At 36.5% G+C, this 27,200-nt stretch overlaps 1 protein-coding gene across 2 annotated transcripts in view; it reads right to left on the reverse strand.

The window, feature by feature from the left end:
- Nucleotides 1-27,200, reverse strand: part of CHRM2 (cholinergic receptor muscarinic 2) — a 201,496-nt gene that overhangs the window by 40,628 nt on the left and 133,668 nt on the right. Inside the window, exon 3 of one of the 2 annotated variants that reach the window (XM_072652627.1) lies at nucleotides 6,310-6,404. The exons of the other annotated variant lie outside the window; for it this stretch is intronic. The gene's annotated coding sequence lies outside the window, so the exon portion shown is untranslated. The remainder of the gene's footprint in view (nucleotides 1-6,309; nucleotides 6,405-27,200) is intronic. 2 annotated transcript variants of the gene reach the window in all.

A 27,200-nucleotide genomic window follows, 5' to 3' on the forward strand; every position in this document is an offset into this window, starting at 1 on the left:
TGTTCAATGCTCCCATTTTACAGGTGGGAAAATAAAGGCTCCAAGATCGTAGGGCAATTTAGTGGCAATTAAGATTCAAACTCAGATGTTCTGAATCCACATATGGTATATTTCCACCTGCCCCACACTCCTTTCCTACCTTCCTTCCAAATTTCCTTCCAAAATATTTTTCCTTTCTGGTTCTGTGGCTTTCCTGTGAGACAATATGGGGATCTATATAATTCACTTCAACAAGGTTTTATCATCTGTCTACTATGTACCAGGCACATGAAAAGACAGAAATTAAATAGCTCCTATTCTCCAGTTACTTAAGTTCTACTGTAGTTACAATTGGTACACCCACATATGTACTAGAAGGACAATTAAGGAAGGAAGGTGGAACAAAAAACTAGATACAGAGAGTAAAAGAGATCACAGAAAGATCTTAGGCAGCACCTGGGAGAGGACCTTGAAGAAAGACACAGATTCTGAAAAGTCAGGTTAGGAATGAAGCTCATTTCAGACACTCCATGTTGACAACAAACAATTTGGTGAAGGGGGACCGGGTTCAGAGAGGAGGTACAAAGTCAATGAGAGTTTGCACAGCCCATGTCAGGGCTAACTATCAGCAAAATGGTAGCTTGAGAAGGCTACCCCAACTGGTTTGAGTAGAAGTATCAAACTCCAGTAGAAATAGATACCTTCAGACAGAGTATTGACTTCAAAACCCACAAAAGAACATTATCTATGTTACATTGCATTTTTATTTATTTTGTTAAACATTTCTGAATTGCATTTTAATCCACATAGGGCATTTAAAGTTTTGTCACCTTATACCACCTTGTAGGCCATGAGTTTAACAACTCTGGGTTAGAGCATAATATTGATGAATGCTAGGCTTTGGATTTGATTCGCAGAAATAAATCAGTGACTTTTTCATAAAGAGAATCCCTGTTCTACAACTATAGGCCACAAAGAGCCAAGCATTTCATAAATATGTGCTATTGACCACTTAGTGAATCTTATGAGAGAATCTGATGAGACTGGATGGGTTAGTGCAACAAATCCTTATTCTGGAAGATAATAAATTATATAGAGATAAAGCACTTTATAATATGTGGGATTTTTTTATATATAAGGTGATATTAAAGTCCTATATCAGTCTGTGGTTTTCAGTATACTTTCCATAGATTAGATATGTGAAATAATTTTTACTTGGAATTGTTACTGCTGTGGCTGTTATTATTCTGGTTGTTATTATAATTCGAGTGAGAACATTACAGCCTCATTCTTTAGAATATTTTTCCAAAACAGTTCATCAGGTTAAATAGTTGTCACCTTGTAAGGCACAAAGAACCTTATCTTGAGATGTAAAATACAAGACAGGTAAGTTCCAGTGATAACAGAAGTTGGAGGTTAAGGGTGAAGGAGAATAATGCAACAATGAAAATAAAATTTCATAAATATGAGGAGGTACAGTATGCATCAAGTATACCTTAAGTATTGCATCAAAGGTACCTTAAGTGTTTCCCTCTCTTGGAGGCAGCATTTGGGTAAGGAACAAGAGAGCTACATCAAAGAGTTCAGGCCATGAAAGGTGAGACATCCAGGGTAGTTAAATTAAAAAGGAGGGGAGGATTAATTAGGTCCATCAGGGTAAAGGGGTAGAGGGAGTTTCTTAAGAGGAAGCAAATGGCAGTAAACATCAGAGGCACAATTTGAATTGAACTCATGTTTTTTCTACAGTACCTTAAAAGAAATGCAAAGCATAACAACTCTAAGGTTTTTGCCTCATACCCAGAAAATTGGCAAAGATGATAAAAGATGGACAAAGTCAATGTTTAGAGATCTGTTGGATTCATGCTACAATATTATAATGTTAGAGGATCTTGGAAATAGTTCAACCATTCTGGAAGACCAGTTGGAATCATGACAAAAGTTATTGACCTAATCCTATACATTGACCCAGGCAAACTTGGCATATGCCCCTAGGCAGTTAAAGGTTGAAAGGTCCCCAAATATTCCCCCCTTTTTTTGGGGGAGCAATAAAGAAGAACCAGTGAAGATGGCCATTGATTGAGAAAGGGCTTGACAAATTGTAGCATAGGAATTAATAGAATAGAACTAATTAATAGAAAAATATAACTAAGCCATAAGAAAAAATAAATATGAGGGATTCTGAGAGGCAGGGGTAGATTGGTATGAAATGGGGTGAAAAAGTTGACCCAGAATAATGAGGTTAATAATTACAAAAATGTAAATACAAACAAGTCCAAAAGACAGCTGGACTCAGGTTAAAGGCAATGACTAATCTTCTAGGGAAAAGATGAAACCTTTATTCCTGTTCTCATCGGAAAGGTGAAGGATTCTAGGTTTGAAATGTTACATATACTGGTAGATGAGACCATTGAGGAAGCCACTTTTCTTTAAGTACTTTTCTGTTAGTTATCAGGAAGAAGAGGGGTGGTGTGCAGGTTAAGTTTTTATGGTGGTCTTGGTACAGATTTTCAGAAAATGACTCTTGCATAGAAAAGAATTGACCATATTTTATGTAAAAATAAATGTTTTCACTACTTCAGTCTCAGAAGTATATTTTTCCTGGATATTCAGGGGGCAGTGTTGCTACTTTCCACTTCATTCAGCACAGGCACAATTGGGAAACATCTAAGGTAAGAGTCAAATGTCATTCTGGGGTTAGGTCTTCATATGTTTGTTGAGAGTTTTTGTGGCTGTGTGTGCATAAATTTATAAAGTATTTGACTTCTATTTGCAGCATATTTCATCTTGGCATGGAATAGAGTCATTGTTATCTTCATACAGATAGGTCACGAGATAGGCTAGACACAAGGATAAATGTCCGGAGCCATCAGAGTCAAAAGGCCGTAAACATTGAAATAGATCATTAAAGAACGTTATGAATCTTGTTCCCGGAAAATGTTAAGATTAGGACAGGAAACTATTGTTTTAGGGATCTCAGAGCAGATGACTGGAACAGATTTCTGGGTAGCCTCTGCAAGAGCTTGTTCAGCTGGACACAATATGTATTCATGTACTAAGGACAGTGACAACAGTTTCACTTCATTGTTAATGACAGCTGTCAGTGGCTTTTTCAAAAGTAATGCCAAGTGCTTACTTTGACCCCCCCAAAACTGATTTCCTGAAAGATGCGCACTCTTTCAAAGCTGCTATAAGCTAAATCTGCAGAATATGTAAAGATGAGAGTACACTAACTTAATCTGAATTGGTGGTTTTGTATGTTGGACTAGACAGAACCACAGAGAGAATGGCAATATTTTTATAACTCCAGATGGAGACACAGGATAGTTACATCCAATTAGTCATGACCCTTTAGATCTGTCATATACATAGGTTTGGGACTAATCACTGTATTTCTTTTTTTTAAATATAAGTATATGCCTTATTATAATGCCTGCTAGTATGATGCATTCATATTCTTTTCCTTCACCTACCTCTTTCCTCACTCTCCTTTATTCTTTCTCGTCTTTCTTGCTTCCATTTATATAATACCTCTTGCCTGTGTAATATAATACTACATTTTCAGAGGAAGTATCAAGGAAGTACAGAATCCATGGAGAGGGAGATATTGAGATTTCTGGGACAAACAGGTTATGGGGACAAATGAACTGCAGATTTGGGCATGCATAATCTCTAATAATTGATACCCTAAATGCTCTTAGAGGGAGAAATTATCTAAAAAAATTTTGATTCCCTAATGGGATTATGCATTGAAGAGGTGTATGGAGGGAGAGGAATGGTATATTAAAGTAGTTATTTTCAAAGTGTTGTTCAAGGACCCCTCAGGGTCCCTGAGTTCCCTTCAGGGAACACATAAGGGTTAAATTATATTCGTAATAATACTAAGATGTTTTCATTTCTAGTACGTAAATACCAATAGATAAAAATCACATTAATATAAGCTCTGGAGGATCATCAATAATTAATACTTTATAGGTTTCCTGAGACCAAAACATTTGAGAATTATTATATTAAAGCATTAATATGCAATCTAAGGTATTTTTAAGCATTATGATAGAAATCAATGACTACTTATATTTCACAATGATGGGAAATGTTTATCATTCTTAAAACAGGAAAAAAAACTATCACTTCCTGTACTGCATAGTTCTGAATATTAGCGTGAGAGCAAGGGCAGGAGGATATAAAGAGAAAAACAGGAAGAGCAGAGCTAGAGGGAGTGGAAATACGGATGTGTTAATGGAAATGGGTGGGTGGTGCCACTTAGGGAAACTAAGTGGCTGAGACTTTCTGGGGACTGAACCCTGGGCATGACAGGGCCTTCATCCACACACTAACCCACATAAGAAAAGGAAATGTTGACATTTGCAAGGAAGATAGTTATCCACATTGGACCAAGAACATTGATGATATTAAAGTGATGGTAACTAATAATAATAGTGACCATTTATATAGGTGACCATTTATATAATCATTTTCCAAAGTGTTATAAAGGTGTTATCTCATTTGATCCTTATCACAGGACTGTGAGGTAAGTGCTCTTATATAATATTTCCATTTTATAGATGAGGAAACTAAGGATGAATGAGGTTGAAGGACTTGACCAAGGTTACATGGCTAGTGAGTTTCTGAGGCAGGATTTGAACTCAGGTCTTCCTGTCTTCAAGTCCAACAGGATTTGGTAATCTAAAGAGTTTGGGAAAAATTATTAGAGGAACTGTGGAATCTGAGAGAGATGTCAAGAATACAAGATAAACTGTTTGTATTGGAGCGATGGAAGTAACAATGTACCAGAAAATCTTTTAGAACAAGGACAGGAGGAAATAAAACAGAGCTAGGAGAAGGATGGATAGTGATGTGGACATCTAAGGCCAAAGAAATGGAGGAAGAGGCTGAGATATGCTTTGGTCAGAGTCTCAGAGTCTACTCCAAAACTGATGTAGCCAGTGCCTGCTAAGCTTCGGTATAAAATATTTATTCTGAAGCCCAGTGAAGCTAGATGTAGGGCTCAGATAAGAAATACTTCTATTTTTCAAGAGATTTAAACCAGAACCTTCCATTTGACTGAGTTCTGGGTATTTATAGGATGGACTTGAAAAAACAGTGACTTTAAACATCAGGGCTTGAGTACTGAGTGTAGATTTGCAGCAGGGAGTGTTCTGAAGAAATGGTTTAATACTTAAAATCTATGCCAAGTTTACCAAGTAATAAACATGGACTTCAGTGTTAGAACTGCCATCCTTCACGCCACGAGCCTCTGTGATCCCATGACATTATTAGAATATGCAGTCAAGGACTATCCCGAAAATTCTTTGAAGGTGTGAATGAGAACCATATTAGGCATTTTCTACATTATAGCTGCAACACCTGCAGGTCCTGGACCTTGATTATTTTAATTTTCCTTCTTTGAACCACTCAGTTTATGGAGTTAATTAGACAGATGTGACCTTTGGAAATGGATAGAACCCAAAAAAGCCTAAATTTAGAATAAAGACAAACTGATCATGAAGGTAAAGGTGATGATCTATAAAATGTCAGACAATTGCTTAGGTTACAGGATGCCCACACATCCTACAACATATATTCATTAATAAAGATTCCTAAGAATTCAGTTCAAAGGAGAATATAAATCAATGTCAATAAAATGAACAGAGTCCTGAAAAACACCCTCTATCACTCTTCTTCCCCATCAAATGTGCACATTATTTTGTGTCCTCTCTATAGCTACTTTGATGATTTGCTCAGAGAAGCAGTAGCTGTCAGAAATAGCTGAATACACTGAGAAGGAAAAACCATTTACTTAATACAATCACGAATGCTGTGGAATTGTATGTAATAAATATGAGTTGCTACTTTCATTGTCTCTATTATTATTTTCCTGGTCTGTCATATTAGCCTTTTTAGTTAAGTTTTCTAACTTATTAATCAATCAATCTGTCCTATTCCTTTATCCATTTTTGTTGAGAATTTTTTTTGACTGAATGAATGCATCTGCCTGTTTGTGAGCACATACGCTTAAGAGATGGAGCTTAATGTGACTATGTGCATTGCTCTGGGGTCTGTACATATATGTGCATGTATACATATGCTACTTACAATAATAATACTCTTTATAGCCTTGAAGCATTTAAATATTTATTCAGCTTAAGCAAAGAAGGTAGATAAAATAACATTTATTAATTAATATCATCTATGGGGATTTTCTTACCAACATATTTATATATAAATAATGTATTCAATTATCAAATGCTTGACTTTCTTGTGAATGCATTGTAATGTCAGAAATAGATGGAGACTATCCTATCTTACTCTAGAACTAGGGAAGAATCTTACCAAAACTCTTAGTCTCCCTTCAAATGTGTGACATCAGTGGCCACAGAGAAGGTGCTTTGGCTGTGGTCCATGGAAGCAAATATCAAAGAATCATCCTGCAGATTTGAAAAAAAAAAGAATGATAGGGATAGGAATAGACCTATTATACCAAATTATGTTTCTGCAACTTAGAATCTTAGAACTGTAATGTCAAACTCTAATGAAAATGAGGTAAGAGGAGAAGAGGACCACTAAACCATGCATAAAGATCCTTTGTGCCACATGTTGACTTAAAAATCACATATTAACATTATCTATATTTTATTGTATTTTTATTTATTTGTTTTATTTAATATTTCCTTATTAAATTGTAATCTGGTTTGGTTAGCATTCAGTAGTGTTGTGTTCTGCATGTTGTCAGCAGACAACGTGTTTGACATCTCTGGTCTTTGAGAGTTGGCCAGAGCACTGAGATGTTTAGTGGTTTATCCAAGGTCACATAGTAAATATGTCAGAAATAAGATGTAGTCTTAAGTTACCATCGTCATCATCATCATCATCACCATTGCCATCATCATTGCTAACATTTATATCTTGCCTATTACTTTCCAGGTACTGTGCCAAGCACTTTAAAAGCATTATCACATTTTATCCTTTCAACAATCCTGGGAGCTAAGTGCTATTATTATCACCAGTTTATAGTTGAGGAAACTGAGACAAGCAGATTAAGTGACTTGCCGAAGATCATAAGGCTAGAAAGAGCCTGAGGTCATGTTTGAACTCAGATCTTCCAGTCTCAGCCCTTCATCCACCGTGCCACCTGACTTGAAGACCAACTCTCTGTCCCCTTTGTCACTCTGCCTCTGTTGCTGCTAATTATAACCAATATCTGGATATCTACAATATTCATGAATATGGGCATGTCCACCAGGAAAGAATCCTTACTTGAATATGTCTGTATGGTGGAAGATATATGGTCATCTGAATTGGATAGGAATCGATAGGGGCAAGAGGAAAATGAATATGAGTCTTGGGAGCATGTACTATAGTTAAGTACCCTCATGGACCAAGCTCACCTCATTCCATCTATTCATATCAATGATGGGATATAACCTGTAGGGTCCTCCAAATGAAACCAACAAGGTTTGGATCTGCCTGCGCAAGATTCAAGGACTTTTAAAGTGTTTTATATTTGTTGTAGTCTAGATTGAGTATAGCGGGAGAAAAGGCAAGAAAACAATGGAATTGTGGTAATAGTTGAGACTGACGCTGGAATTTGAGGGACATTCCCTAGAATGATCATCTCCAGGACAAAAAAAAAAATACTTTAAGTTCAAGTGGCCACACGTAACTGTTCAGCTCCAGTGTGTTCTCTGACAATGTGATGCCTAGACAAAGAGGATTATAACCATGGAGGTGAGAAAAAAAAGATGAGGAAAAAGAAGGAAGGATGTCAAGAGAGGAGAATTGGAAAAGGGATTGGTGAAAGGAAACAAGAAGGGATTGGAATCCCAAGAGAGACAAAAATGTGTCCGTGTTGGTGACTTGGGAGAATTCATTGTTTGGCAGTATGGGAATTTAGGACCATTTTCTTTAATATGGGACATCTGACTTTATTAGGCATGAATCCATGTATGTTTTGAGGTTAATCTGAAGATGTCAATTTATTCTGCTTTAAGTCTGGGGTGAATTTGAGTTTTTTATATTAGTAAATATAATTGTAGTCAACCTCCAACCCATTAAAGTGTCTTCCAGGCTCCAGGATTAGATTGTTTGTGATATGTCCTGAGCCTACATAAAAGTTGTTCTAATCTTATTGATATACTGCCCTCTGGGACAAGATGGCAAAGAAGTGTTTTGGCTCCTCATTTGATGCACCAAATAAGGAAGGATAGAAGAGAAATGATGGAAGGGAGACAGTTGAGTGTGTGTGTATGTGTGTGTGTGTGTGTGTGTGTGTGTGTGTGTGTGTGTGTGTGTGCATGTGTAGGAAACAGAGAGATAGGCAGATACAGAAGCACAGAGACAGAGACAGAGAGACACAGAATGGAGACAGTATCAGAGACAGAGAAACACATAGACAGAGAGACAGAAATAGACCAAGGGAAAAGAACTTGGGTCAAATTATCTAAATGACAAATATTGTTGAATTGATGATTAGGCAATATACTGAAGGAAGAAAAAAATAGCAGTTCCTGGGGGTGTACCATTTTTTTAGTAGAGGACTTGAAAAACAATTGTATCATGTCTACTTCTGGTAAGCAACTGAGCAGTTTACAATGAATTTAGCTTACCTGTCATTTGGACTTTGTGCATTCTGCTTTTATTTACAGTTTCATCCTTTCTAGGTCTTGTAATTCAGATTGGAGCAATAGAACAGGATTCAGCCATCCGGATTCACAGTGAATACATTACTTAGATAAGTGTGGAGAATGCAGTTGGGGGGCAGGGAAGGGAAGACTCAATAATTTAAGTTTTGATTGTGAGCATGGATTGTAAGAAGTGGTGAAAAAAAGCATGATGGATAATGTATTGACCCTTTTCCTTGATCTCTTGAAACTATTCAAATGATGGAATAAATCCTAGATGACATTAAACTTTGAGCCATGTGGACAAGGTCTTGGGATAATCAGGCTCCTAGTTGCTTTTTCACTTGGCTATAGAAAGAAGCCATGTGGAGAGCATCTCTTGGACCCCAAAGCAAGCAGATGTGTGCCCTCCCACTCTGAGGATGGACTGCTTGTTGAACAGATTTTACAAGCACTCAACGATAGCTGGCATAGGGTGCTGCGGAAATTTCATGCATTTTCATAGATACAACCATGTTATTAACATAGTCAATGGACTGCAACATTTCCAGAAAGAAAAAAAAATTATGAATGAAATTTAAAAAGTAGTCTAATGTTGGTGGAAACCAGTGAAAACATCCATTATCCTCCTAAATTGCATTTCTTGTTTCTTTTAAGTAAAGGAATGCAAAATTTTTAAAATTGCACACATATTAGGAAAAGGAGGCCAAGATATGTTTCTTGAGGCTAGTTAATATGCAGGATTTCAAAATTACAAAATAGGGGAGCCATGGTTAGGTAACCATTATTAGAAAAAAAATCTAGGGATTTCAGAGGACGATAAGTCATTACCAGTCCACATGCATTATGGCATCCAAGAACCTGTGTTATATTGGATAATTCAATACATCTTTCTGGTCTCAATTTCTCCATCTGTAAAATGAAGGAATGAATTAGATGACTTCTGACATTCCTTCCAGATCTAGACCCATTATTCTAACGCTAATGAACTTTTGGGCTACATTAAAAGAGTCAATGTTTTAATAAAAATAATAGTTTGTTATATCTTGATCAGGCCACCTTTGGAATTTGCTATTCAATTCTTAGAAAATAGACATATGAAGTAGAACATATCCAGAAGAAGAGGACTGAAATGGTGAGAAGATCATAGAACATGCCACATGAGGATCAGTTAAGAGAATTAGGACTTTTTAGCCTTGAGAAGAGAATGCTGTGGGAAAGACATGGCAATTTTCCTCAAGTTCTTAAAGGTCTGTTATGTGAAAAAAGAGGAGAACTTTCTGCTTGCCTCCATAGGGAAGGGCTAGGAGCAAGGAGTGGAAGCTGCAGAGAGACAGATTTAAGCTTGATGTAAAGATCCACTCTTTAATGATATGATCTGTTCAAAAGCGGAATGGGCTGTCCCATGATATAATAGGTTCTCCCTCACTTGGGGTTCTTAAACAATGTCTAGATGTCTACTTGTCAGGTTGATATCCAGCCAGACAATACGTACTTTCAAGACACTAAAAATGATTTGCCCCATCAGCAAAACTCCGTATGGATAGCAGCCTCCAATAAGTGCTTTCTTACTCCTCTAGTTAATCTCCAAACTCCAAGTTGCTTTGGGATCCACTAAATGTTAGAACAGCATAGGAAGTTTTACCTTCTATTCCTGACAGAATCTTAACTCTGGAAGAAGAAACATAGAGCCTAGAATGGCAAGGCACCTAAAAATATCATTTAATTTCACTGAGGTCCAGACAGATGAAATCACACCCATAATAAATGGCATGGACCAGATTCAAACCCCAATTTTCTGGAAACAGAATCAAAAGGTTTTGTACTATACTATGGCTACCTTCCTTAAGGATCTCAGTTTCTCCAGGATCCTAAGATCAGAGTCTATAGGAAATCAATCAATTGGCAAAAATTAATTAACTGATTGCCATATGCCAGGCACTGAAGATACAAATACAAAGAATTTATATTCTCTAGGAACTTACATTCTAATGGCAAAGACACCAAACACTTTATATAAGTATACAAAATAATAATAAAGAAAATAAATACAAAGTAATTAATTATATGAACTACTTAAGCATTTATAAGCATTATATAATCTAATATAATATTAAAAGAATTATATAATAAGTAGTTAATTATATGAATTATATGTGGGGGTGGGGAGACACTTATAGTTGGGGAAATCAGAAAAGGTTACCTGTAGACTGTGTTTCAGTTAGATCTTGAATAGAGAAATTCAATCAATCAATCAATCAATCAATCAATCAATCAATCAATTAGTCAATAAGTGAAGTATTAATTAAACAGGGAGTGCATTCCAGACAGGGGGATAATCCACACAAAATACACGTATGGAAGATGGTGTGCCATGTCTCAGGGACAGCATGAAGGTTAGTTTATCTTAATTGTCATATTTGGAAGAAATAATGCTCCATGAGGTTGGAAAGAAAGGTTAGAGCCAGATTATAAGGGGCTTTAAAAACTAATCAAAATAATGTATATTTTATCCTATAGGAAAAAGGGCATCACTGGAGTTTATTGAGCAGGATAGTGACATGGTCAAATCTGTGTTTAATGAAAATCACTCTATTAGATATGTGGAGAATATCTTGGAATAAATAGACTTGAAACAGGGAAACACTTAGGAGGACATTGTAATAATCTAGGCAAGAAGTGACAAGCACCTGAATTAAGAATGTGACTGTGTGAGTCAAAAGAACGGTTGAATTGAGAGATGTTGTACAGGCAGAAATGACACGAAGATAGCTCTGAAATTACAAACCTGGGAGACTGGGTGAATGGTAGTAATTTTGATACAAATAAGTACCTTTGGAAGAGGGGGAAAGATGAGTCCATTGAATTTTAGATGTTTTTATGAATCCAGATTGAAATATCCAAAATGCAGTTGATGATATAACCCTGAAGCTCAGGAATGAGACTAGGACTGGATCTACATATTTATGAATCTATGTATATATGTAAATATGTATGTATAAATACATCTATCAATCATATATCTATTGATCTAGCTATCATCAGCTATTTGAGGGGCAGCTAGGTGGTGCAGTGGATAGAGCACCAGTGCAGGAGTCAGGAGGACCTGAGTTCAAATCTTACCTCAGACACTTGACACTCACTAGCTATGTGACCTTGGGCAAGTCATTTAACTCCAGTTGCCTCATCCTGGGTCATCTTCAGTCATCCTGATGAACATCTGGTCACTGAATTCACATGGCTCTGGAGGAGAAGCCCTCCCTCACTCAAAAACAAAGTCAAGTGCAAGTCATGTCATTATTTCTCTGATGATATGGTCTTCTTCGGCAACGAAGGACAAACACACACTTCATCAGCTATTTGAATAGAAATAAAAATGAAGCCCAGATCTGAAGAGGTAACTAAGATAGAACAGAAGAGGAGAGTGTACAAAGTCTATGGGTACATCAATATTTAGGGGCCATGAAACAGATGATGAGCCTAAGACACCGAGCAAAAGACACCGAGAGAGGGAGTGGTAAGATAGGTAGTAGGAGAACCAGGACACGCTAGTGGCATGAAAACCAAGAAAGGAAAAACTACCCAAGAGGCAAAAGTGGTCAGAAGTGTTGAAAGCACAAGTTAAAAAAAGGATGGAGACTGGAAAAGATCATCAGTTTTGGCAATTAAGAGATCATTGTCAACTTTGAAGAGAGGCTTTTAAGTTGGAACAGAAAAGGAAATGCCTGAAGGCTGCTTAAATTCACTGGCTAACATGCAATTTAGATATGTTCATACACTCTGCCTGACCCCAAATAGCCATTTTAAAAAAATAGACACAAATGCCTCTAAGTGTGTCATTAGAGGTTATCTAGTGCAAACCAAAGAATCCTTGCCCTTGTCCTACCTCCTGCCTTGTCATTTAGGTGCCAGGGAGCAGAGCCATACTATCAAGAAGAGAGAGATTGGTATTTGTTTCTTTTATTTGTTGTCTTTGCTTGCTTGCTTTAAGTTGCACAAATTTTGGAAACAGGAATACCAAAAATCCTGCGCAGTTCCAATAGAAAATCAAATCCTGGAAAAACTGAGAGTCTATCAGAGTTGATCAGCCTTGATTTTTTTTCTCCTCACCTTTAATCTTAAAATGAATCACCCAAATAACAAGATAAGAGTTCTGTTCTCTAAGAGATGAGAGCATCTTCCCTTGTTCCTTTTACCAGCCAAGTTCTGAACTCTCTCTCCCCTCCAGAAAATACTCAAAACCTATAACCCTTCTGTCCCTTCTAGTTAATGGTAATTCATTCTTTATTTTCATTCTTCTATATCAATGCCTCACTCACAGTGGACACTTGATAAATGCTTAATGATTGATGATCAATTGACAGAAAAACTGAATTCTTTGATCAAATTTTCAATTTTCAGATGGCCATTGTATTTTATTGAGAAAACACTTCATTCAAAAATGTGGCCATTCAACTATTCTTTAACACAATATCAAGTATACTCATTAAATTGACATTGACCCAATCAATCAAGTGTTCTGTTATTTTGTCAACATTTCAGGCAAACTTTCAGAAAAAAGCCTATTTTTTGAAGCATGAACTATAAAGGCAACAATAATTTATTTAGTGTAAATTAACATATGATAGATCTCTCAGCAGTGACTAGTGCTGCACTCCTTATTGGAGTAAGTAAAGCAAGAAAACAAACTGCAGCCATAAGAATAACAAATATTTACTGAGCATTTGCTATTGCTATCATGTGTGATCCTACCTTCCTCACTTTAAACTAAAAAAAAAACCACTAAAAACTTTCTACTCTAAAAAAAAGACAGAAATTAGTAGGTAGTTGTTTTATAGACCAAATAGCCTCATATCATTAACCAACCTATTACCTATTTCCTTAAACCTTTAACCACCAGTCCCTCTATATTTAAACTTTGAAGCTCCTGAGTTAGGATTTAAGCCATCATATCGGGGCTCCCACAAATTATTCATTATCATCATGTCTTTCCTCTTAGCTTCCTCTCTTGCTAAAGCTAATTCATATTGCCATGGTCTTAATCACATAATGTCTTAGCTCCTCCAGGACTTTGCTCTAGCAATAACCCTTTCTTTCACATGCTTCTTCCATCCTCTCTACTTGCCCTTTCTCATCTGCCTAAAAACATATTCAGGTCTACATAATCATCAAAATGATCTTCTTATCCTGTTCAGATGTCTGCTAATCTCTTTCTATTCCTTCACTGCCAAACTTCTTAAAAAGTTATCACCTGATGCTGCCCATTCATATACTCATTCTCATATAACTCTCTTTAACAGAGTTTTAACCCCCACCATTAAACTAAACCATTTCTTTTGAATGCCACTAATGACTTCTATTCTGTTGAATCCAATAACCCATTCTCAGGACTCATCTCCCTCTGTTTTTTTCTATCATTTAACACTGTTGATCACCTTTTTCTACTTACTTTCTCTTGTCTACAGAGACTCTGTGGACCACTTTTCTCTTTTGATAAAATCTTTATCATTTTTATGATAAATCATTTATATGATCTGATCTATAAACTTCTTCTCTTCTGTCTTTTCTTCCCACATGCCTCTAACTCTAAATTTGACCTTTTCCCTTAGCTTTAGATCCATATGTTCCACTGACTACAGGAAGTCTCCCTGATGGATACACCCTCGTTCAACATGCCAAACATCAAGCCTACAATCTTTCCTCCACACTTATCAGCAATACCACGCAATCTCCCATATTTGAAATTTTGAGGTTATCTTTTAACTCTCTCACTTATAATGTTAACCAAATCCCACTTATTCTACCTCTAATGTATCATTTGTTTACTTTCTCATCCCAGTATCACTAACCTAGAATAAGCCATCATTCTGTACTAGATTATTACAGTAGCCACCCACAAATCCTCAAAACCAGGCATATGCTGGAACTACTCACATCCTCCTGAGAGTTATTGTTACATTTTCAAAGTGAGCATATACACCTCAGCCATTGGCAAATACTAGAAGGGATGATTTATTGTTTTGCCGACTGTCTAAAATTAAGAAAGTGATAGAAAAAAATGTTAATAAGGCATATTAAATTCACAGGTGCTGTGCATATATTTTGAAGAGATGATACTTAAACATTTACCAACATGCCTATGCTCTCACCTCTGTACTTTATTCTATATTTCACATTGCTATTAACATCTTCATAAAGTAAACACTTTGACTGATGAAATCTGTCGAATGAGATCCTAAAACTCTACCTTAATTTAAAAAATAAAAACTATGCTATAATCTTTGACTAAGAGAAAACTCTATGGTCCAACTCTTAAGCAGAATACATTAATCAAGGCAGAAACTGTGTGATTCTAATTTAAACCTATGAATGTTGTTTTGTTGTATTTGTCCTTCATACTTAAAGAGGACTGTGACATCGAGATGATAACGTGACCTGCAGCTGATTTTGATTTGAGTGAGGGAGGGCTGTGCAAGGTCACCAACCTCACTGTCTTCTCCTGAGCCATCAGGCCCCAGAGGCATGATATTCATCAGGACAACTGGGAATGACCAAGGAGGCAATGTGAGACCCTGGCCATTTCAGGCTAGGTCTTATCACAATCTTACTTTGAGTGAGATACACCCATTCAATGAACAGGCTTCTTTAAGTTACTCACAGGATAGCCCCTTTAATAAAAAAAAATCAAACTGGGAGGGGAAGACCCTCAGGGTTCCTGCGTAAAAGAGAAACAATTACTATTTAGTCATGTAGATTTGGTCCAAACAGACCTAGTAGGTCCAATTTAGTATTATATCTCACAAAGTACTACTCACTTCACAAGGTTATTGTTAGGAAAAAGATTAGTGTTTTAGAAATTGCTGTAGTAAAGTGAACTATTAACTTCTTAGGAGTCTAGGATATGGCAGAAGAAGAGGAATGTGTTTGTCCCTGCACTAGGAAATTGATTTATCAAGCTGAGACTCCCGGAGACATCTTAGATGTGTTCCCTGCTGGGGACAGAGAAAATTATCTTTAGATATTTGATGGAGTTATCACGTGGAATAGAGAGGAGACTTGTTTTTTCTTAGTCACAAAGGGTGTAATTAAGAAAAATGGATGGAAATTATAGAAAAGCAGGTCTTAGTACAATTTATGTAAAGTTTCTTAATAAATAGAGTTGTCCAAAAATTGTCCAAAATGGATTGCTAGGCAGTGAGTTCCCAGTCACTCAAGATATTCCAGGGCAAGTGGGATAACAATATGTCGAAAGTCTTATTAAAGAGTTTCCTATTTGGTTACCAGTTTAATTTGGTGGCTTTCAGCATCTCTTCTAAGTTTCTGCAAAGTTACACATAGTGTAGTTGTAATCATCAAAATATGATTTTTTTTCCTTTTAGACATATCATGGCTCTTTTGGATATTAGACAAGTTGCACATTCCAAATTGTTTTCTTGTCTTAGCATCCCATTAGACATTTTTTGATTCACCTGTGACCAGGATATCATTTTGTCTGTGGATCAACTGATACTTTCATTTGTTTGTTTATTTAATTTATTCAACAAATATTTATTGAACATTTCCTATGTACCAAGAGCAGTCTGATTATTCAATCGTAAAAACAAATTCCTTGTCGTCAAAGAGTGTACATTCCACTGAGAGATTTTGGTAGTCATGGTGGATAAGATATATATGAAGACAAGTGATCCTCTATATCTTTCAATTCTTCAGTTGCTTTCTAACTTAAATACATTATTTGGATGGTTCAGGAAGAGAAAGTTAGGTTGGTGACCTTGCACAACCCTCTTTCACTAAAAACAAAGTCAAATGCAAGTCATGTCATCATTTCTCTGATGTCATGGTCCTCTTTGAAAATGAAGGACAGACACAACCTACTTCTCAATTTATATACATTATTATCATGATTTTTGTTGTTCATGACTAATCCTCAAAAATCAAGCATGTTCATTCAACATGGAGTTTCCCATTCGGATAACTATAAACCATATTTTCTTTTTTTTCTTTCACTGGGAATTAAATCTGAAGAAAATGCTACAGGGGATAAAGTCACTGTCCTGGAAAAGCAGAGATCTTGGCAAAAAACAGACTGTTGTGTTACTGAACAGAAGGGAGAGAATAAATAATGTGCATGCCACAGGCTATTATTTCTAGAAACAAGATACATGAAGTAATAGACATTGTTATCCTCCAAGTTGGACAGAACAAAGCCTCGTTACAAAGCAGGCAAACAGATGAGCCTGACTTAAAATTTAAAAAGGTATAAGAACGTCCCTCTGGGTAGGAGGAATTGAGAAATGAGGTAATGATCTGATGAGGCCCCATAAAGGAAATAAAGCTTTTGAACTTTATTTTAAAACAGATTTAGCTGATCTCCCTGGAAAATGCTTGGAGTAGAGTTTCTAAAAGCCGGTGAGGCAAGACACAACCAGGTTCATCCAATCAATGAAATGGTCTTTTTTTTCCCCCATGCCTTCAAGAAGTCTAAAGTATGAGCTCCATTAGTCAATCACCTAAGTTACTCTTGACTCTTTTTACCTCACATAGACCTAACTAGCAAGGAGGTTGACTTGGACCTCATTTTTCAGTTACTTACTTTGGCACAGTCAGAGCCTGCATCTTTCAATTTAGAGACTTGGTCATTTCATATGCCCTATGAAGCTTAGCAGGAAAACACCTGATTATAGCTACAGGTTGTAGAATTATAAAATTCTTCATTTGGAAAGGGTCTTTAATTTCCTTTGGTTTTGAGAGGCAATGTTGTATGGTGGAAAGAGCAATGGTTTATTAACCAAGGAGTTGGAATCCCTGCTCTTGCTAACTGTGTGACTCCAGGGGAAGTTACCACAGGCCTTTATCTGTCAATCTCATCATCTGTAAAATTGTACTAATATTATTTGTAATATCCATTCAAAAAAGTTGTTTTGGGGGAATCTTATAAATCTTCTAGCCCTATGAGAATTTAAGTTATTATTTGTCTTTTTTGTCCATCTGAAGAGCTCTAACATATAAGGATATTGTGCTATCCAGTATAAATTCCTTAACTTAATTCCTTATTGTGCTATCCAGTATAAATTTCTTAGCTTAACTTTGACTTTTAGTTTCTCCCTGCTACTTTTTCCTCCAGTCTTCTCCCCAGCCCGAGCCCTACCACCTTCAGGAATTTCTGTTGTCCTTAACTCTTTCTCCTGAATCTATTGTTTCCTCAGAAGAGATAACGACTGTGTATTTTTCTGGCAAATTTAGACATTTTTATGGACGATTTTGAGAGCAAATAATTCTCTTTGATATTATTTGGAGAACCTTGGACAAGTCCCAGCGTCTTAGCCCTCTCAACAACTGTCTGAGACTTTGATTCCTAGAATGATTCTATTTCCATCCATAGAGAAAGTTTCCTGATCAGGAGTTGTTTACACCAACAAAACTAAAAGTAACATCCTCCCCCAGCCCTCCAAGGAAAACAAAACAAAACAAGACAAAAAGCAACTTTCTTCAGTATATTCTGCCTAACCTCTGTCCCTTTATATTTTGACAATTTCAGTTGTTGCATTATGTAGGGTAGATGACTTCCTGGAGATGCTAGATTGGTAAAGTTGTAAATTGGTAACACCATTCTGGAAAACAATTGAATATGAAGTCACTAAACTGTTGCTACCCTTTGATTCAGCCATCCTGCTACAAAGTATATATTACAAGGAAATCAACAACAAAAGGAAAGTTCCTATATATATGATAAACTATTCATAGCAGCCATCTGTATGGAAACAAATTATAAACAAAGGTGCCCAGGGACTGAAGAATGAACCAACAAACTGGTATACGGATGTAATAGAATATTTTTGTGCCATAAGAAATGAAGATTTTAAAAAATTCAGAAACACAAAGGAAGTTCTTTATAGGGCACCTCAAAGTCTGAAGCACTTGCTCTTAACCTCCTATTTGCAATAAAGGTCAAGATTTGAAACAAAAGATTGAATATGAGAGCCATGTCTTAGTAGGGCTACATCTGTTTTTGTTGTTGTTACCTTTCCCATTATTTCATTAATTGTTACAACAGCCTGCAGAGTGGTATCCTTGACTTCAGTCATGTCCCACTCTAATCCATCCTCCACCTAGCTGACAAATTAATCTCCTAAAGTGGAGATCTAATCATATCACTACCCTATTCAATAATATCATAGGCTCAAATATGAAATCCTCTGGCTTTCAAAGTCATGGATGACCTGGCCCCCTTCTGTTTGCAGGCTTCTTGCAACTTATTTCCTTCTAGATACATTAGGATATGCAGGCATTTGTCTCGTTATTCTTTGCACACTACACTCTATCTCCTGACCCAAGTGTTTCACTGACTGTCCACCATGCCTAAGATGTTCTCTCTTTCCATCTCCACTTCTAGCTTCTCTGGATTCTTTTAATTTTTAAGCTAAAGTCTCACTTTCTGCAAGAAGTCGTTCCTAGTCATCTTTAATCTTAGTGCCTTCCCTCTGAGACTATCCCAATTTTATTCTATATGTCTTCTTTGTACAAAATTATTTGTATGTTTAACTTTGAGCTCCTTGAGATCACAGACTTTTTTTTTTTATTTTTTTTTATTTTTTTTGTATCCTCAGAATTTAGCAGTGTCTGGTACCTAAAAGTAATATGTACTAGTTGGCTGATTGATCCCAAAAATCTTGGGCATATCAGAGTCAGTTGAGGGGAAAAACATTCCAGGTTCTTAAGTCCAATGAGTCACAAGCAATTAGTTAAAATGCAGCCCCAAAATGATTTTGAAAAAGATCTGATTGCCAGTCAAAAGCTGATGGATTTCAAGGGGACATGCTAACTTTAAGTCAGGTAAATTCTTCTTGAAGACATATTGTTCTTAGTGAGGAAGAGGAAGTAGGTTTTCAGACAAGTTCAATGTTGTGGCAAATCCTACTTCACTGGTCACATTATTGATTTTCCAAAAATTCCCTGGCTTTCCTAGTTACTATCTATATAACTATGGGCAAATCTCTTAATCTCTCTGGTCCTCAGTTCAAAATCAAAAGCACATGATCTAAGGTCTCTTCCAGTAGGCATGTTTCCAGGTACTGTATTTGTATGAACGGATGCAGAGTGAAGAAAGTAGAGTGCACAATGCATGCAATTATTACAAATGAAAAACACTCCAAAATGCCACCTAACTCAAATTAATTGCAGTAATCAGTCTTGGTCCCAGAGAAATGAATCAGACATATACCTCCCTCCTCTCAACAGAGAGATTGGGAACTACAAGTACAGAATGCTTATCATGCCAGATGCGGCTATTTTTTCAGTTGTGTTTTGCTTATTTTTTCTTAATTACAAAAGATGATTTGATAAGGGATATATTTGGAAATTTTTTCTGATATAAAAACAAAAGCATGCATAAGTTATTTTTTTTGGGAAAAATCTAAATGAAAACCACATTTAATTTTCTTTTTTGAATACCACCCATTAATTACCCTTTATTCCTCCTGTTAGTATGAACAGAGGGTAAACACTATGAAAAATTAGAGATCATACTACTGAGGTGTTGTGAGAGAGGTGAGAGACCATTTTTCAAACTTTTCCCTATTTTCCCTCTAACAATGTAGTCTTGATTATGAGATGACTGAGACATAGAAATATGTATGTATGTATGTATGTATGTATATATATATATATACGTGTGTGTTCTATCTAATCTATCTATTTATCTATCTATCTATCTATCTATCTATCTATCTATCTATCTATCTATCTATCTATCTATCTATCATCTATTGGTATCTATATGTTTTATCACAGACCTACCACAAAAACCCCAAATTTAATTCTATTTTCCTTCGAGGTTTCTAAGGATTATTAGGCATGATGTTTTTTCAACTGGAGCCGGCTTGGACTAGATCCTGAGAAGTAATTATTAAATTTTCAGCTGAGCATTTTCACTCCAGACATTCACAGATCTACAAATTGGAGCTTGGTTTTTTGTTTTGTTGGTTGGTTGGACATAAGAAGTGATAAACTGTTAATAATGAAAATAAAACTTAAAATTGTGCCATGTACTCTTTTTTCCCCCTCTGGAGACCTGATTGCTAAACCTTTACCCGCATACCTTGTGCTGTCTTCTAACATTAAAAGTGTGGATTTCTGTATCACCTACATGCATCTGTTTTACTGTGGAAGATGTTCCAGAAAGTATGAAGGAATCTTTCAAGTACGGTTATGGGATGCAGGGATTATTGCATCAGTAGAAGCTATTCTAAGAAGTTGAGTATCTACTGGTGTTTCCATGATTCTGCCCTTGGGCTTAGAAGTCAGAACATCGACATTTAAGTACTGAAATAAAGCCTCAGTGAGAAGCTAATAAAATTAGATGAATGGAAAGAATCTAACTCTGAAGAATATACCATATCAAAAGTAAACAGAGAACTGTCATGCTTTTCAATGTGGGATGGGTATAACAGTGGTACAGAGGTTGGAGGGAGAGAAAAATAACTGATGGGCAATTGAAAACAAATGCAATTTAACATGAAATGACACTTTGAGCATTCTGGCATGGGAGAGAGGAGCAAATAAATGTGTTGAGAATATGATTACATGGTATTTGTTTATGATGATACAATCTTACTATTGGTTCAGGCCTGTTACCCCAGGTAACTCCAGGTTCATTATATCCTATTCCCAGCCCCACATTGCTTCTGGGATAACAAGATAGGATTTAAATAACATTTCAGAATGGTAAAAGAGGGGCTACAAATCACTACAAGACACAGATCATAGTGAGGAAGATCTCTGTGGAGGAAGTGAGATTTGAACTGAGTTCAAATGGCACATATATGGCTAGGAGAAGGGGAAGGGGAATGACAGGATCAAAAGTAAAGGGTTGTGTTTATGTATAATTCTGATAATTTGCCTGGATAGAAGGATTTATTTAAGGAAACAGTGAGGGATAAGAGAGAAGAGGTAAGATTGGGGAAATATTATAGAGTACCTTGAAAGTCAAACAAGATTTGTTCTGTTTTAGATTCTGTTTTGTAATTATGTCTCACCATTGGAGTTTTTCATGCAGGGAAATGACATGATCAAAGCGATGAATTCAGAAGACTCAAGTGTAAGGAAGGTTTAGAGGGAGAAGCACTAAAGGTCAGATAACACTAAGGAGACAATTCCTCAGCTTTCTGAGTAGCAGACAGGGCACCAGAAACAAAGAGAGTTCCTGATTTCAACCTCTGCCACCTGTTATTGGTGTCTGCTGGAGAATGAGTCAGTCCTGGGGTAGAGATGATAGAGAATCTACAGGTAAGAGTTGCATAGCTATAGTCAATATCTAATCAGCAGGTCAGTCTGTCTGGGGTGAGGAACCTAAGAGCAAAGAAAGACCTTGGGACCACTGTATCATAGGGCTTAAATCTAGAAGGGACAACAGGGGCCACCTATTCCAATCCTTTTTTACATAAGAGGAAATTGAGGCCCAAAGAGATAGTAAATATGCAATGCCACTCAGGTAATACTTGGAGATTTTAACCTCAGTCTTCTGAGAACAAATCCAGCATTCTTTTAGGAAGGTTTTGAGAAATAAAATTTCAAATTAAAATGTATTAATTTGCTTATAAATAAATTAGTAAGAGGAGAGTGGGTAGGTACTTAACATTTCTCTAGCTATTTAAAAACCTCTGTAGCTAATTTTTCTCATGGATGTGTGTGTGTGTGTGTGTGTGTGTGTGTGTGTGTTTTCTCACAGATCTCTGACACTCTATCTCTCTTTCCTTCTTCCCCCTCCCCCTTTATGTGTATGTTTTCCAGGATTCTTTTCTTATGCTTTGTGCTTCTGTGTGTTTTTCTGTCACTCTTACTTTGTTTTGTGCTGTTTTTTCTGGATCTTGTCTCTGACACCTTCTCTCTATTCTGTTTGTATATCTAGTTTGTCTGTTTGTTAGAAAGCTGATATTGACTGATATTCCCCCAAATACATTTTTTCCTATGATTATGTTGCATTTCAAATCTTACATACTTCTCCATGGCTCTCTGTATTCATTTTGCTTTCTTAACAAGGCCATGAGCTTCATAGGACCTTCAACTGGACCACATACTTCTCCATAAGTTCCTAGGTGACCTTAAACATGATGTTTGTCATCTGTGGGCTTCAGGTTCTCCCTCTCTAAAATGAAGTGGTACAGTTAGACAATTATGATTTCTCTTCAGGGATAGCACTGTGATTCTGTAAATTTCCCCAGAGACATCAGACAATCCTGGGATATTATTGTCAGTTAATAAATTCTTAGACTCAGGCTGCTTGGAGCTGGAGGGGACTTTCTAGATATCTAGTTCCACCCCCTCATTTTACTTGTTGACTTGAAGGGTGTTAAATTATTTGTTTGTGAGTGAATTCTGACTCACACTATAGTTGCTTTTTAATGCAGATACAGAAAGTACTTTGTGGTTTAAAAAATAATTTGACCTTTGAAGAGAACTTCGAAGTTCCTGCAGTGCCCCCACAACCTGTCCCTCTTTTTTCTCTCTGGAAAGAAAAACAATCTTTACTTTCTGCTTCATGCTAGAGATTTCAAACTGGTTCACTTAGGAGATGTGGATTCCTTCCTAGTTCAGTCAGGAGTCCTGGGGATTTTGATAGCTACGGTTATGTGAGGAATTACATTGGTCAAATCACTTTTTCTCTCTTGGGGAATTCCCTTACCTATATATCTAAAGCGTTTCAATTAGGTGACCATACAAATCTCTTCCAATTCAAACATCTATGAAATTAAATTTTAACCTCCTTGATCTCTAAATTTTTGTCATCCAGTTATTCACATTTGTTTAGTATGAAGGGTCTGGGTAAATAATAGAACTACAAATAGAAAACTGGAACAGAATTCAAAGGCTATTTATGTCAACTTCATTTTATAAATGAGGCTTGGAGAGAATTGACTTAAGTTCATGCAGGAAATAAATAGATAAGCTGGAATTTGAATACAGGTCCTCTGACTCCAAACAGTTTCAACATTCCAGTGCTAAAATGAGATTTTCCATGTAACAGACAATAACTAAGAGGCATGTGTGGTTGCTGCTGCTGTTTGGTCATTTTCAGTCATGTCCAACTGATCATGATCCCATTTGGGGTTTTCTTGGCAAAGATACTGGAGTGGTTTGCATTTCCTTCCTCAGTTGCTTTAAACTAATCTAGTCCAGACCACTCCTTTCTGTTTTATGCTAATTCTGAAGTGCATATCTCTGAGTTTTAGAAGGAAGGGGAGTCAGAGTCCTGTGAAAATACAGATCAATCATTATAGTACTTTCTGTATAATTAGGGGATGTAGGGGAGAGTTCTGTGCCACCTCTTAGACATTTCCCATGTTGATTACCAGAAACTTTATTGGGGGAATCCATTCAACCATTCATTCCTTCACCATTTTATTCTTTGTTTTAGAAATGACTCTTGTGCTCATAGAAAATACTATTTAAAAATGAATGCTTTGTTAATCCACAAAATAGAAAATATTAACTCTTTGACTTCTTTTTAGTCAGTTCTCTAATCTTCTCCTAACCCACTATATTTCTCCATATTCCCCCACATGACTTCCACTGTTTTATATCTTTATAAAGGAAACATGGTTTCACTTGCCAGTGTGTGTAAACTTCATCACAGTTTAAGATTTTTTCATTTTGGGATATAGGAGGAAAGTATGGAATAGCCTCCTCTGTCCACATTGTCTATGACAACTACCCTACTTCTCCCACATTTATCATTGTATTTCTTCCATTCTCACCATTTCTTCTTTCTCTAACTACCAATCAAGTGACTCTCTCCCTCCTAGTTGATAAGCATAATACACTGACATGCATCTCTCATGCTATTTTGAGGAGTTGACATAGCTTAATGTGCACTATATATAATATCACAGGAAGCTATGGTCTACAAATACTCCAGATACAGATATAAAGGTTATAGTAGCCTAAAAAGCATATGTTAGTGCAATGTGGTGGAAAACAAATGATGAAAGCATCATATTGAGAATCAAAATTGTACTTCCACATGCAGAAACATCTGTTCAAACTTTCTGTCCCAGACTGGCCTCATTAGTCATTTAGGAACATAACATACACAAATGTACTCTCCAAACTAACATAACAATAAACTGTTGGCAACCCAAGCAAGGGTGTGTTTGTGTGAGTGGGGGAGGGTAGTAAATGTACCCTATGAAAATACAGCAATAAAAAAATCAATTTATACTGCTTACAGTTCATACAAATAGGGAAGACATCTGTAATTAATGAGTGCAAATTACTATTTTTTAAACTTTGTTCCTTCAAAATTCTACTACCTTATTCTCCTTAAACTTCTTTCTGTTATTATCTCATCCTAAATTTTAATTGTAGTGTGGATATAAACATCCAAACCATTCACAGGAAATGTCTATGCTCCTCAGTTTCACAATCCATGATGGTTACAGCTATGTAATCTTCACAAGAAATATTATATTCATTGTGAACCTCTCTTTTATCTTGTCATGAATGTATAATTTCATCAGAAACAATACATTTCAGAGAATCAAATAATGAATGACTCCAATTATAAACATATACAACCCCCCCAAAAAACAATGTCCACCCCATCTTAATTTGCAACCATTAATTTTTTTGAATAGAATTATTTCTGTGGAAACTGAAAATAAAAAAAAGAAATGCCATACAAAAATATTTTAAAAACTATAGTGACATTCATTACTCCTTAACTTTCTAGGGAAAATATACATATGCCTATGTGTGTATATGCACATATACACACATACAGATACATGTGTATACATACATATATTTGCGTATTCATATATAATACACACACATCTGTGTGCGTATATGCATATATATCCATTCAAATTTATCCTAATCCATTAACTGAATAACTAGAATGTTGGCCTAAAATGGACTGGTATAAGATTAACCAGCTAAAGTTTTACAGTCTAAAGTTTTATAAATGTTGAAGACCACATTCAAAGAACTTCTTACTCTAATTTTACTGGTAATATTCAAAATGACTTTTTTCTTTCTCATTGAATCTGAATTCCAGTCACTCCTGTTTCTGTAAATGCTCAGTCCCTACCCTTTCCCCCCATCCCTGGTCTTTTGTACTTAGATGAAGGAAGGAACAGTAAATTCTAAACTGAAATTACAAAATTAATTAACTCTCAAATCACCCATGAGTGTGTATTTAAGCAATAGTTTCCCCTGTTTGCACACATGCACGTTGGACTACAGACTTTACTCTCTGTCATCATTTTCTGGAGGTGGTTTAACATTTAGCAAGTTCTCCAAACTGAGGCTAGTCTTCTAGCTTAATTTCCCTTTCAGTGGGTAACCTCTTGACTGCACTGTTTCCTTTCCTTCTCTGACTTCTTTGTTTGTGCCCTCTTGGGACCGACTTTGGCTCCATTCTCTTTCTTAGTGCATGGACAACGCCGCTTCTACCATATTTCATTTTATTTTATGTTTTTGGATTGTTTGTTTTTGGTTTGGGTTTGTAGGGGCACTCTTACTTCTTCTCTACCTTAAGAAGTCATTTCATTTTTACAATATTCACTACTTTTTCTTAAAAATAATCCTTTACCACTAGTTTAGTTCATCTTTCACCATCAATGGAGATATCTTCCTTATCCTCAATAATAACTGGTAATATTGAAATCATTTTTTATGGTACCATATCCAGAGGTCTCTACAGGTATATCCTTGGGTGGGGGTAGGGAAGCAAGGTGACATAATGGATAGAGCACTGAGCATGGAGTCAGGAAGGCCTGAGTTCAAATCCAGCCTCAGACACTTACTAGCTGTGTGACCCTGAGCAAGTCACTTCATGCTATTGGCCTCAGTTTCCTCATCTGTAAAATAAGCTTATGAAGGAAATGGCAAACCACTCCCTATCTTTGCCAGGGAAACCCCAATGGAACCACAAAGAGGCTGAAATGACTGAACAACCCCACAAATTTATCTCTTACTTCCCCAAGCCTTGCATCTTCCTTGTCATCATGTGAGCCTTCATATTTAGTTGCTGCACCAAATTCCTAATAACAATTTGTCTTAGCCTGATGGACAAGTGGATTAATGTTTAGGTTTGAATCATGTGGTTCAGAAAGAAAGACATAACCACAGGATGAAATGAGAATTGATGGGAGTATCTTCAGCAGCCCTTCCAGTGGAGTGACAACCTCTGGCATGAAACCAGAAATATTTCAGTTTACCTTGATGCCCAGTTCCTCAGTTTCTGGGGTGTAGAGAAGACCTCATCCTCAATCAGGAATAATAGTTGCCACTGGAACCCGTTCCAGTCATGAATGAGGTCTTCCTTTCTGGGGCAGAGGGGCTATTTATTTATCTCTTGTGGTCTAGATGGAAAATTTCTGAGATAGTTCCCTTCCCACCCTTTTTACCTCTGCCACTAGGTTCTCATACTGTGGAAGGTTCCCACAGGGTAGAAGAAAATGCCAAGTTTCTGGGACTTTATCTGTTTTGCATTGTGATATACTTCCAGAATGGCTTGGTAGGGGAATCTTTGTGGGAGGTAGGAAAGCTGACTTCTGAAAAGAGAAACTTAAGTAGAAAAGGAATAATTAAGCCTTCCTAAGG

The sequence above is a fragment of the Notamacropus eugenii genome, chromosome 3 (assembly GCF_028372415.1).
Source record: "Notamacropus eugenii isolate mMacEug1 chromosome 3, mMacEug1.pri_v2, whole genome shotgun sequence".
NCBI lineage: Eukaryota > Metazoa > Chordata > Mammalia > Diprotodontia > Macropodidae > Notamacropus > Notamacropus eugenii.